Below are 12,076 nucleotides of genomic sequence, written 5' to 3' on the forward strand. Positions count from 1 at the left end.
TTGTTACCAAGGACTTCTGATACCAGCTGAAAGTTTACCAGCTGAGAATCACAGGTGATATGAAATGTACTTGTTCACAGAATTATAAATGTCAACAATGTGATGTGACAGTGAAAAAGAAAAATGTGATCCCAGGAGGCATCAGGCCAGACATTGTTTGTCAGAAAGGAGTTACGCTTCTGTGAAATAATGTGTACAGTTTTGCTTGTCAGTATTTAAGAAGGATGACTTCATTTTGAAGAAGAATTACACAGTAATGGTGAGTATACTATTGTAAGAATAAGGACATACCATACTAATATGATATGATAAAAATAAGAAGTGCTATGATAAGAATAAACCCAAGAATATTAGCTTCATTCCTGAGATATATGATTGCCATCTGCATGCAAAATAATAATAAAAAAAGTTTGCTAGTTATCCAAGTCTGTTTTAGTCCTGTTTGTATAGCAACTATGCAAGTATCTTAATTATGCCTTCCTTTTTTCTCTTCAAAGGAAGGATTACCTCTAAGCGAGGCTGGGTTTTAATGCCTGTTTGTCTTATTCACTGCTGTGTGAATATCAGTGCGAATATCAGGTTTTATGCAAATACAGCCTAGATGATGGGATATGAAAAAAAAAATTCTCTTCAGGGTAGGGTAAGAAACATATTTCAGAAACAAAACAGTTTTCCCTTACTGTTAAACTTGTTTGCTTTGAATGTATCACCCAGAATTGATAGGATCTGAATGACCTTACTAATAACTTTAGCATTGAATATATACAAGTAACTGAAAAAATCTGAGAATACTGTCCTATCTGTGTCTAAATGGATAAAGAGGCTTCCTTGTGAAACTGCGTGTCTTCCTACAGTTACAGTATATTTTCTCTTAACCTTATGCAAGTGTTTCTGATCATCCTTCTACAGCTTTCATAGAAAAAGTAAACTGGCTTTTATTATTTCAGAGTGTAAGCTCAGAGGTACAACTGCAATCACTTTCTATGGCATGGTCGCCATATCATGGCAAAGTGTTGTAGACACACTGGTATGTATGACAAAAACCCACAGCTGTAAGCATTCCATGGGTCCTTTAACTCTAGTGATAACTCTAGTGATAACATGCCTGCCTAAACTAACCAATTAGTCTGGATTTATGGTCATATACATCACCAGTTGGAGGTCTGCAGAGGTTAGAGAATATGTATAGTGCAGGAGAAAATCTTCAACAAAATCTTTGTTGAAAGGTAGGAAGAATTAAGTGTGTTCATACAAATATATCACTTTGGTACAAGATTTTCAGTATATCTTTTCAAATTAGGTGAGTTCATTTTTTTATGGTACACATTTTACTGTATTTCATAACATTCTGACAATCGACACAAATAGATAACATATACTGACAATCTGACACAAACAGATTTTGATGGTGTCAAAGTCTACCACTTGTTTTACTTGGAAGAATTTTTCATGTTCATAACCTTCAGTATACTAATTATTAGCAAAAGCACTGTGGTGTAAGGTGAGACCTAAAGAGAAGTAATATGAAAAAAGTGATATTTCTCACATTGCATTTCAAAGAAGAGTTCTCAGGTTGGAAATTTTCTTATTAACTGTTTTCTGTTTGAAAAAACCCAACCACAAAACAACCACTAGTTTTTCAAAACCAAAACATTGCATGGAACCTTAGGGCTTTTCCACTTGCTTAACAGTGAAGCTTTGGATGTCATTTAGAATGAGTTATATGATCATGCTTGGCCTTGAGTTCTAGCTCCAGAAGCACATAGTCTCCTGTAGGTCTGTGTTATGTCTCGTAGCCCCTTCCATATGTTTCTGATACCCTAGGAAACTCCTTTGGTTCTCAAAGAGAGATATTTCTATTTAGACAACTGAATCCTGTTCTTTCTGTTTGAAACAAAGAAAAAATATGGTGGAAGTGTGCTCTGTTACCACCAGGATGGTTGGTGGGAGGCTGCAGGAGGCCAGGTCTTCAGAATGCAGCTCTGGGGCAGCCCCATTATGTTAGGATGAATGTCTTCGACTCAGTATGCTCTCCAGGCTATGTTTAATCTGCTAAACAAAAAACAGCTCAGGAACAGTTTTGGTTTCTGAGAACAGTGACAGAGTGGTCCATCTGTATTGCTATTTATAGTTGTAAAGACTTCTTGGACAGGCACTGGAGAGATTGCAAGATTGCTGTGTCTTGTTCACATTGCCTAAAGGGAGTGGCTGTTGGTATGTGCTATGAATTGTGACTAGGCCCTACCCTGGGAATGGCTGTTTGACATGGTAAAAACTGCCCAGGAGTGCACTGACGGGCCTATGGATTTTCAGCAGTCTTGTGCTTAACCTTATTCTATTTTCATTGTAGCATAGATGTCGTGGCAGATTCTGAGCTCCTGACTCCACCACAGAAACCACTGCAGTCCTGTTGCTGGAGCCAGGGCCATTGACGGGTTGAGAAGTCACTGCACCCCATCTGGCTTTGATTCTCCCAGAAATTCCCAAGGATAAGTACCCTTATCTCTTGTAAGGGCAAGTGATTGGTCTCTTTTGTTTTGGAAAAAATCTTCTCACCCCATCACCCCAAGTCAACATTTAAAAACACACTATTTCCACTGGAAGAAGTTTGGATAGAACTTTTGGTGAAACATCAGAACTTCTGACTAAACAGAACATCCCCGTCTGAACCAGTGCATGCAATATAAATCACTTTGAACAGATCTCATTATCTATCTTTGATAATTCATTCTTCCCTTTGGAATTTTTTTTCCTGACAAAAAGTGAGGGATGAACCGGTGAAGTTAAAAGGGAAGATTTCATGTTAGGGCATTGCAGAAAGAGAAGTCTCACTTTCCCCAGTCCTGAGAGACCTGTTTACAAGCTTAGTGCATGAATACTTAAAGGGGGCTTATAAGAAAGATTGGGTCAGACTTTTTAGTAGGGCCTGTTGCGATAGGACAAAGGGTAATGGTTTTAAACTAAAATAGGGTATAAACTAGATGATATAATAAACTAGATACAAGGAAGACATTTTTTATGATGAGGGTGGTGAAACATGGGAACAGGTTTCCCAGAGAGGTGGTAGATGCCCCATCCCTGGAAACATTCAAAGTTAAGCTGGACAGGGCTCTGAGCAACCTGATCTAGTTGAAGATGTCCCTGCTCATTGCAAGGGTTTTGGACTAAATGACCTTTAAAGGTCCCTTCCAACCCAAACCATTCTATGATTCTATGATCATATCAAAACACCTCCAATTTTCCTTTGTCTGGTCAGCAGGTCTCACGTAGCCATATTATATGAAGTAGGAGTCTGTGGTCTACAATTTTTGCTGCAGCATTTGTATTCTTGATGATGGTATATAAGCCAAAACCCAAACAAATCCGACCTCCCTCTTTGTAATTTGCCATTAAACTCAGTGCTTGAGTATGCACATTGTCTTCTGGAATAAACTTTATTTTGTTTGTAAGTTAAACAAGTTGGATATAGATGTCTTTTCTAGCCAATAAATGAGACCCCCCCAATGCCGTATTTTACTGTGTTGTTTTCCTGGGAACTGCACAGTAATTGAATGAAAACTGATTATTACATCAGGAAATTAATCATAGGCTAAAGTTCTTGGGGAACAGGATGTTCTACCAATTTCAGTCCTCTGACAGTTTGCTCATTTTTAGAATCAGAATAAAGATTCAGTAAATATATAAAAGAATGAACACTAAAAGTTTTTTGCATATGTATTATCAGTTTTCTAGTTTTGTTTTTATGAACCTGGAGTTATTCTTGGTGAAAGTATCAAGAATATGTGGGAAAAACTTAAAAGGAGACCAAGATTACAAAAGCTTAGAAAAATAAATCATATATTGCATGGATGAGGAAGAGAAAAATTAATAGCTGCAAGTATATAATCATGTCTGTGTGACTGCCTCTGGGAATACCTACAAGTACACCGTTCACACAGGGGACTGTACTTTTATGTCTTTCATATGCTGCTCATATTGCTATGCTACTTTGTGGTACTTAGTTCTGCAGATAAGTTTATACCGAGTGAAGGAAGTTAACATTTTGCCTTTCACTTTCACTAAATTACATGTTTTTTAAAATTTCTTTCCTATGTGTTTTTCACATACAAACCACTGTCAAAAGCTATTTTCATCTTTTGAATTTATTTCTCCAACTTTTCTAACACCTCTTTAGGGCACCTGTGGGTGTGTTTATTTATTACTTTAATGCTAGAATCTGGTCTCAAATTGCAGCCTCCTTCTAGTCATGAAACATGCTCTGCACAGTGGGTTTGTCTAAGCAGCAAGATTTTGCCCTGAGTAATTCCTCTGAATATTTCTCTTTATTCCGTTTTCCAACATTATGGTGGTGAAGGCCCTCAAACACACCATCCAAAATCTCCACACTAAGAACTTTTAAGTGTGGTTTATTGCATTTTGGTGGTGTTTTGTTGTTGTTGTTGATTTTTTTAACAGAGTACTGATGTGAGTATATGAACTTTTTGAAGCTAACTTCAGAGATGCTACCCTTATTTTTCCACCTTAACACAAATCTAAATTAAGAGATAATAGTGTTTAAGATTTGTACAGTGTTTTGAATTAGTAACATAGTGCAAATGGGTAGAAATGTGTGTCTGGAAGTTATTTCCCTATTGGAAAACTGATCTTAAAAAGGGAAAGCTATCTTATAACAGGCCTTTACCTTATTTGACCATACTTTCTGCTTGTTACATGTTCTTGATTAAGATAGCCAGCTGTATCTCCACTTTGCGTATAGGCCATTTCCCAGACTTTTTTAGCCAAATAATAAGTAGTGGAACAGGAAAGGGCAATTTTGCTCTTGTTACCCTGTTGCAAACAGGTGTTGTTCAGGTTTGTACAGTAAGTCTGTTGTGGAAACATAGCACTTTTGATTTCATGATGACACCTTGCTTGGTTTAGGAAGGACGAGGTTGGATTGTGTCTTTCACTGATATGTCTCTCTCACTAGATTGTGAGATAGCATCGAGAATTTTCTGATGTCAGAGTGATAAAGGGCTTTCTTACAAGATTTTTTTTCTGATAACCTTATGGTATCCTGCATAAATTGTGTCTCATCAGCACCATTCCTTCAGTACATTTTCTGCATCTTTATTAAATAACTCTCTTTGGGGTTTTTTTAGTGAGAGGGAAAGAAATCTTAGACTGCTTTTGGCAGCAATTGCCAGGTACATACAATTGGAGTAGAGCATACTAGGAAAGTCTATTTATATGTTTAGTTCTCTGTTTTATGTTTTTTATTACCTTGTTCTGCATCTGTGGGAAATTGAAAATCAGTCAGGAAGTATTAATTTATTTAAGAACTTGTGGCTGTAGGTGCCATATGGATCCCTCTATAGTAAGCGAGCAGAAGCCATAACAATCATCTTACAATTTAATTGCAAAAAAATATTTATAAGTATATTCAGCACATTCAATTTGGATAAGAAGCAATGGACACAAGTTGGAACGTAGGAAATTCTGATTAGATATAAGGAAAAAAAAAAATCATGAGACTGGTTAAATACTGCCACACATTGCCTAGATAGCATATGGGATCTCCATCCCTGGAGAAGTTCAAGTCTCAACTGAACACTGAACTGAGCAAACTGATTTAATTAAACCTGCTGTGAGCAGGAGATTGAACTACCTGACCTCATGAGCTTCCTTGCAGCAAAAGTTATTTCAATGCAGCTGATCTTAGAAGCCAAACAGGTAAGCTTCTTTTTAGTATCCATAAACTTGAAGTTTTTCTTCCCAGTACAGTTCTTTAGTTTTGAGGGTAACTGATATAGAAGAGACAGTTGGAAGTGTGTATTAATATTTAAGTCTTTTACTCAAACAATACATTTAGCAATTACAAGGACTAAACAATGTGCAGACACTGCGCACAGGGAAACTCACTTGCATTGTCTGCCCGTAGAGTTAGTCACATGATCTTTTTATATGACTATGTTATATACCTGTTTATTTATGCTTCTGACATGGCCTCCTTATGCATGCTACAAGCAAAGCCTCAAAACAGTTCACGTGAAAAGAAAATGAGAGGAAGTACTATCCCTGCTGGGGAGTTGAACCAGAAAGAGATTAAGCAAAAATGCATGTGGCAGAAAGCATGTGTGAGAGCAAGTTGAAAGCATGTTTCCACTGCTTTAACCATTGAAATCCCTTTTGTTTCTGCTGCTCCCTTCTCAAATGTAGATGTAGTCAAGAGTCAGTTTGGAAGGTACTGCATATCTTCATACAGTTATAATGTTTTTATAATAACAGATAGTCGTAACCTAACCTCAGTATTGGAGTTATTTGTGGCATAGTAAAAAATACCCTGAATCAGTACAGTGGCTTAGAAAAAGATACACAAAAGAAAGACAAAAGTAAAAAAGCAATTTCCTCATGTTTGGAATTTAGTTACAATGTTTACAATTTAGTTACATACTACTATGCCTCTCCATGAATTTGCAGCTACTGTAAATAAATACCACACATTTTAAAAGTGCCAGATTATCACCTGAGAATCTATACAGCTTAAAAAAACTAGCAAACAAATAGACCACATAACAGTTTTTTCCAGAAATTCATTTCAGTACACAGGGTCCAATTAATTTCTCTGAAATCAAATCATTAAACAACCATTAAACTGCAAACCCAGAAAATCTATTACTAAGCAAAATATAAGGTTTGTATTGACCTATTAGAAATAATACTGATGTCTGTGGAAAAAGAGTTTTGTGGATTTTGGATGAGGAACTATAAATTCCTACTGTTTCAGGAATGTTACAGAACAAGTTTTTTATTATTTAAAACAAGTGTATTTATATTAATCTATTTGAGTTTAAAATAAATAATATATTGCTTACACTACTAAAACTCATTTTTATCTTTAGGCTTTTAATTATAAACAATAATTCACAGAGGGTAAGATTTACCCTCAGGCTTATTTTCAGATACATATCTTGGGGAGGGGAAGCAAGGACACTTCTAGCTAACTTGGGAGATAGATTTTATGTCAATAACTCCACAGAAAATGTGACTTATGAACAGGAATTTGTGGGGTTAAAGCACAAAAAGACCATTAAACCCAGGGGTTTTATTGAGCTGCATAATGACACAGAGAATAAAAAAAGGCAAAAAACATATGGATGTTAAAATCACAGTAAAAATATCAACATTAAAATTCCTTCACTAACTAAAGTCAGCAGGATTTATTGAAACTAATTTCATTTTGCTGATATATGACAGTCTGAATTAACTTTTCCATTTTCTACCTACTAACCTCTTTGCAGATTAGCTCACTTCTTGTCGTAACCCTGTGTAAGAGGAGTAAAATAATAACTTCAAAAAGGGCTTTTCATCCATGGGCTCTTCAGTTCACTTTATGCCCTAACTTCCTGGAACACTAAAACTAAACCCACTCAGATAAGTAAGTAAATTATGCCTCAACTATTGCCAGGATTTAGAGGGAATAAGTAGTTATTTAGAGCACTTAAATCCTCTTCCTTCTTATCCACACATGGTGATTTTCACATTTGGTTGTAGCTCAATGTAAAACCTACAAGAGATACCTCAGCATACTGTAATGCCATAGTCATGGTAAATCACATGTTGCTGGAAGCAAACTGCAACCTAGTCATTCTGGCTAGCTGTGATTGCTTTTTAATTTTTCTGGATTTTATTTTTAAATTTTATCTAATTGAAATTAGTTAATGATGCAGCACATTGATGTTAGATTAATGTTCTGACAGGTTGTATTGGATTTAACTCTACATACTGTTAAAAGATTCTCTGTACTTGAGAACAGTGTTTCATAGCTTCCTATATTCTTTCTGGACAGTGCTAACAGAAGGCCACTAACAATTTCTTTATCCAGATAATATTAGGATTCAGAAATGAGCTACCTGCTTTTCACAGATACTTCTGAAATGGTATGAAGTTCTACAGATGATTCAGATGGACAGCCAATGGTCATTGTAGCCAGAGATAGACCCTGACTATGAAGACCATTGGTCTAAAGATTCTCAACCTCCTGAACCTCATCAACACATTTTGTTTTACACACCTCTGAAGTCTTCCTTAACTTTTTAGATGTTTTGATAGTGTTTTTAAGAGGCTGCAGTTTTTTCCTCCATGTGTTTCTTCCTTCTTGCCCCAGCTGGGGCAAGAAGGGCCTGTGGCCTGTGGCCTGTGCAGGCCATCAAGAAGAAATAGCAAGCTGGATGATAATCTTAGGAACTTTCCAGACATCCAGGAATTCCCATATTTTCACATATCTCTCTCATATGTGGCTGTTATAATTTATTTATTCATTTTGTTATTTTAAGATTTACTTGTGCTGCTGAACCACGTACAGGAAATTTACTTGTATACTCTCTCCTGAAATTAGCCCCTTTCTCTTGAAACCAGTTAGCTTGTTTCCATTCCTCTGTAACCTATTGGCCTGACTCTCTGTGTCTTATTTAGTAATGGTTGTCTAAGCTGTCAGGTTGTCACAAGAGAGGGTTTTTTTTCTCCAAAGTGTAGTACATTTTAAGCAGTTGCTTCATTGATACATAGACTAAAAGTTTGAAAACAAGACAATCTACAGGACCCTTGAGAAGGATGGGAAATTTACATGATCCATTTGTATTCCCTGCTAAGCCTAAATTTTGGAAGAAAATTTAACAACTTGAATTTTATTTTTAGAACTGTGCATGCCCCCAGGAAGAGGATGAAATGGTCCTGGAGGAAGAAATGCATCTTGTTTCAAACATTCACCTGAAAAAATAAAAAATAGTTTTCACAGGCCACTGCAATTTATGCTGTTGATTTCAGGAGCTATTAATCATGAGTATTTGTCTGAAAGTGGAGGAAAAGGATGCAGATTGGTAAGGACAATTACAAGTACTGAACTTAAACTGGAAGGAACCACTTCACAAATGCATGAGTTGCAGTTCTGTAGAAAAGCTACGGCTAGCCTGAATCAATAGTTTTATGCTATGACAAAAAGAGCATCCTGGCTTGCATAGAAAGGAAAATAACCTGCAAAACATATGGTCTCTTGAGCACTATTTAAATCTCATTTGGGAAAATCTTTTCATCTTTCAACATTATGCTTTGGAAACAAAGTGCACCAGTTTAAACAATCCAGACAGCAGCAGTTTGGTCAGAGATCAAGACTTTATGATCTAAAGAAAGACAAAATTTCCAAACTTTTGGACTGGTTTACAGAGTAAGAATGGCATCATAGGGTCAGACTGATGATGCTTCCTGCTAGCACTGTCTTGGCCCATAGCGTTTTTCATGTCAGGGACATCTTCTGAAGGCTACAGAATAAGTATATCCCCCATCCAGTTCAAGATTTTTCTTCCATTAATTTGTTCAGGCTCTCCTTAAACCATCAACTAAAATTGGAAATTTGACCATCAACTAAATATACACAGGTCCTTCTTTTTCTCCATTCTCCTTCAGCTCACTGTTATATCTGAATTTTTCTCTTGCTTTTGTTTGTACAATTGCTGATGATCCTACCTGCTCAGAAAAGTAATGAGATCTGTCCGAACTCTTTTATTGTGAAATACCAAAATATTGTCTCCTATAGTTGTGATTTTATAGACTTCTATCACACCTCCCCTCTGTCATTTCTTTTCCAATCTGAAAGTCCAAGTCTGTTTATTTTTGCCTTTTAGGGAAGGAACTCTATAGGTGATTGTTTGTGTGACAATTTTCCCTACCATTTTTCAAGCTGATAGGGACAGAAATGCATACAGCTGTCAAGATATTGACCCATTGTTGGATTTATGCACAGCCAATACACCTTTGTTGATAAATTGATGGTCTTTTTTTTTCCCCATTTCTATTTTTTAGCATGAAAGATATCTTCTTCTATTGATAGAACTCAGATTTTCCACCACTGTTCTTTTACTGAAAGACTTTTAAGGGCAAAAAAAATAGAAAAAGAATTATTTTCTCTATTTACTCATATATTTATATAAAATAAAGTTGTGGCCTTAATTTGAAATGACCCTGCAATGGAGGCTGGGGTCAAAAGTGGGAAATTAACTTCACAACTTAGTAGCAGTATGCTTGAGCCAGGTCTTCAGCTGGTGCTATTCACTAGTATGGAATTAAACAAAGATGTGAAATTTTCTCTTTGAGTGTTATGGTAAACTTTGGCTTGCCATTTAACCATAATATGAGTGTTAAAAATTTCCATTTTACAAGTGGATTTAATTGTGAACAATGGTAGCTGTTAAAAATAACTTTTTTTCCAAAGTCTGGAAGGATGGTTCTTGAAGACTCATGTATCCTGTAGACATTATTGAAAATAGCACTTAATAGGAAGTCCTGGCACTTGCAGTAACATTTAGTAACATGCAGACTTTTTTATTATTCAAAGAATTCTGATTAAATGCAGGGGATCTCAAAGCATTCTTTTGCTGCAGTCAGTATTCATGTAGAAAAAAATGTTCAGTCCTTCCAAGCCCTGCTTTGGATGAGATGTCATCCAATCTCATGATGGGTTGGCCAGTTACAAACTATTCATTTGCTACACAAAATGTGACAATACAGAGAGTGAGGATATTCCTGGAATTTCCCTGTGATGATTGTTCCTTGAGGAACAAAATTGATTTGCTGCTCTGTCTCTTATTAACTGAGGGCATGTAAGCTCATTTGCAATGACTGGAAAACTATCTCGTATGCCAGTTTTAAGGATAAAGTATCCAGTGAGGGTAAGAATGACAAAATCCCATATTTAATGAGCAAACTACATATCCTGTGAGTCAAGCATCCCACATTACACAGAGCAACCCCCTGAGTTTCTATGAAGGAGGATATTCCACCGCCTAGCCAGCTCAACAGTTTCAGACTTTGGCTTATCTTTTACTCTGTTTTCCCAGAATAAAACAATTCTGTGTAATGTTATCCTTTAGACAAATATGTTTGAAAAAAAATTTAGAGATTTGTGATTCCCACAATTAAAAAGTTAAGAAATGCCGTAAGTCCAACAAGGGGCAGTGCAAAGTTCTTCAACCTGGGCAGAAACAACCCCATGCACCAGTATAGCTGAGGGGCACCCAGCTGGAAAGCAGCTTGGCAGAAAAGGACCTGGGGGTCCCACTGGACACCAAGTTGAAAATGAGCCAGCGATTTGTCCATGTGGCAAAGAAGGCTATTGGTATTCTGTGCTGCATTAGGCAAAGTATTGCCAGCAGTTTGAGAGAGGTGATCCTTCCCCTCTACTCAGCCTGGAGTATTATGTCCAGTTCTGGGCTCCCCCCTTGAAAAGAGACATGGACATACTGGAGAGAGTCCACTGAAGGGCCACAAAGATGATTAAGGGACTGGAGATCTCTCCTATGAGGAAAAGCTGAGAGAGCTGGGACTGTTCAGCCTGGAGAAGAGAAGGCTCAGGAGGGATCTTCTCAATGTCTATAAATACCTGAAGGGAGGGTGTAAAGAAGACAGAGTCAGGGTCTTTTTAGTGGTGCCCAGTGACAGGACCAGAGACAATGGGCACCAACTGAAACACAGGAGCTTCCCTTTGAACATCAGGAAACACTTTTTAACTGTGAAGGTAACCGAGCACTGTGACACATTGCCCAGTGAGGTTGTGGAGTCTCCCTCCTTGGAGATCTTCAAAAGCTATTTGGATATGGTCCTGGGCCACCGGCTCTAGGTGGTCCTGCTTGAGCAGGGGCCTGGACCAGATTACTTCCAGAGGTCTCTTGCAACTTCAGCCATTCTGTGATGCTGTAATTCTGTGATTTGCAAAAGCAATTAAGAAAAAGCAAATTGATGATTGGAATAAAAGAAACAAAAATCCCTGTTTTATTAGGGATTTACACCATTTTAGATGGCTTATTATATGTCAAAGTTATCATGCAGGTTTAAACACTGTAGTTCCCCCCAGTGTCAGGTGTCATTTCTCTGGCAATTACACTTGCATTAGTCTGGAAATTATTGCTTATACATATTATATTGTTTTCCTACATGTCGAAGTTTACTTATTTTAAATGCATTTCTTCAGAATTGGAAGGGATAAATCAAATGTGTGTTGAAACTGGATCTATACAGGAGCTTAATCTTGACATTGCAATGCCTA

Source organism: Ciconia boyciana, chromosome 2, assembly GCF_034638445.1.
Source record: "Ciconia boyciana chromosome 2, ASM3463844v1, whole genome shotgun sequence".
In the NCBI taxonomy this organism is placed as follows: Eukaryota; Metazoa; Chordata; class Aves; order Ciconiiformes; family Ciconiidae; genus Ciconia; species Ciconia boyciana.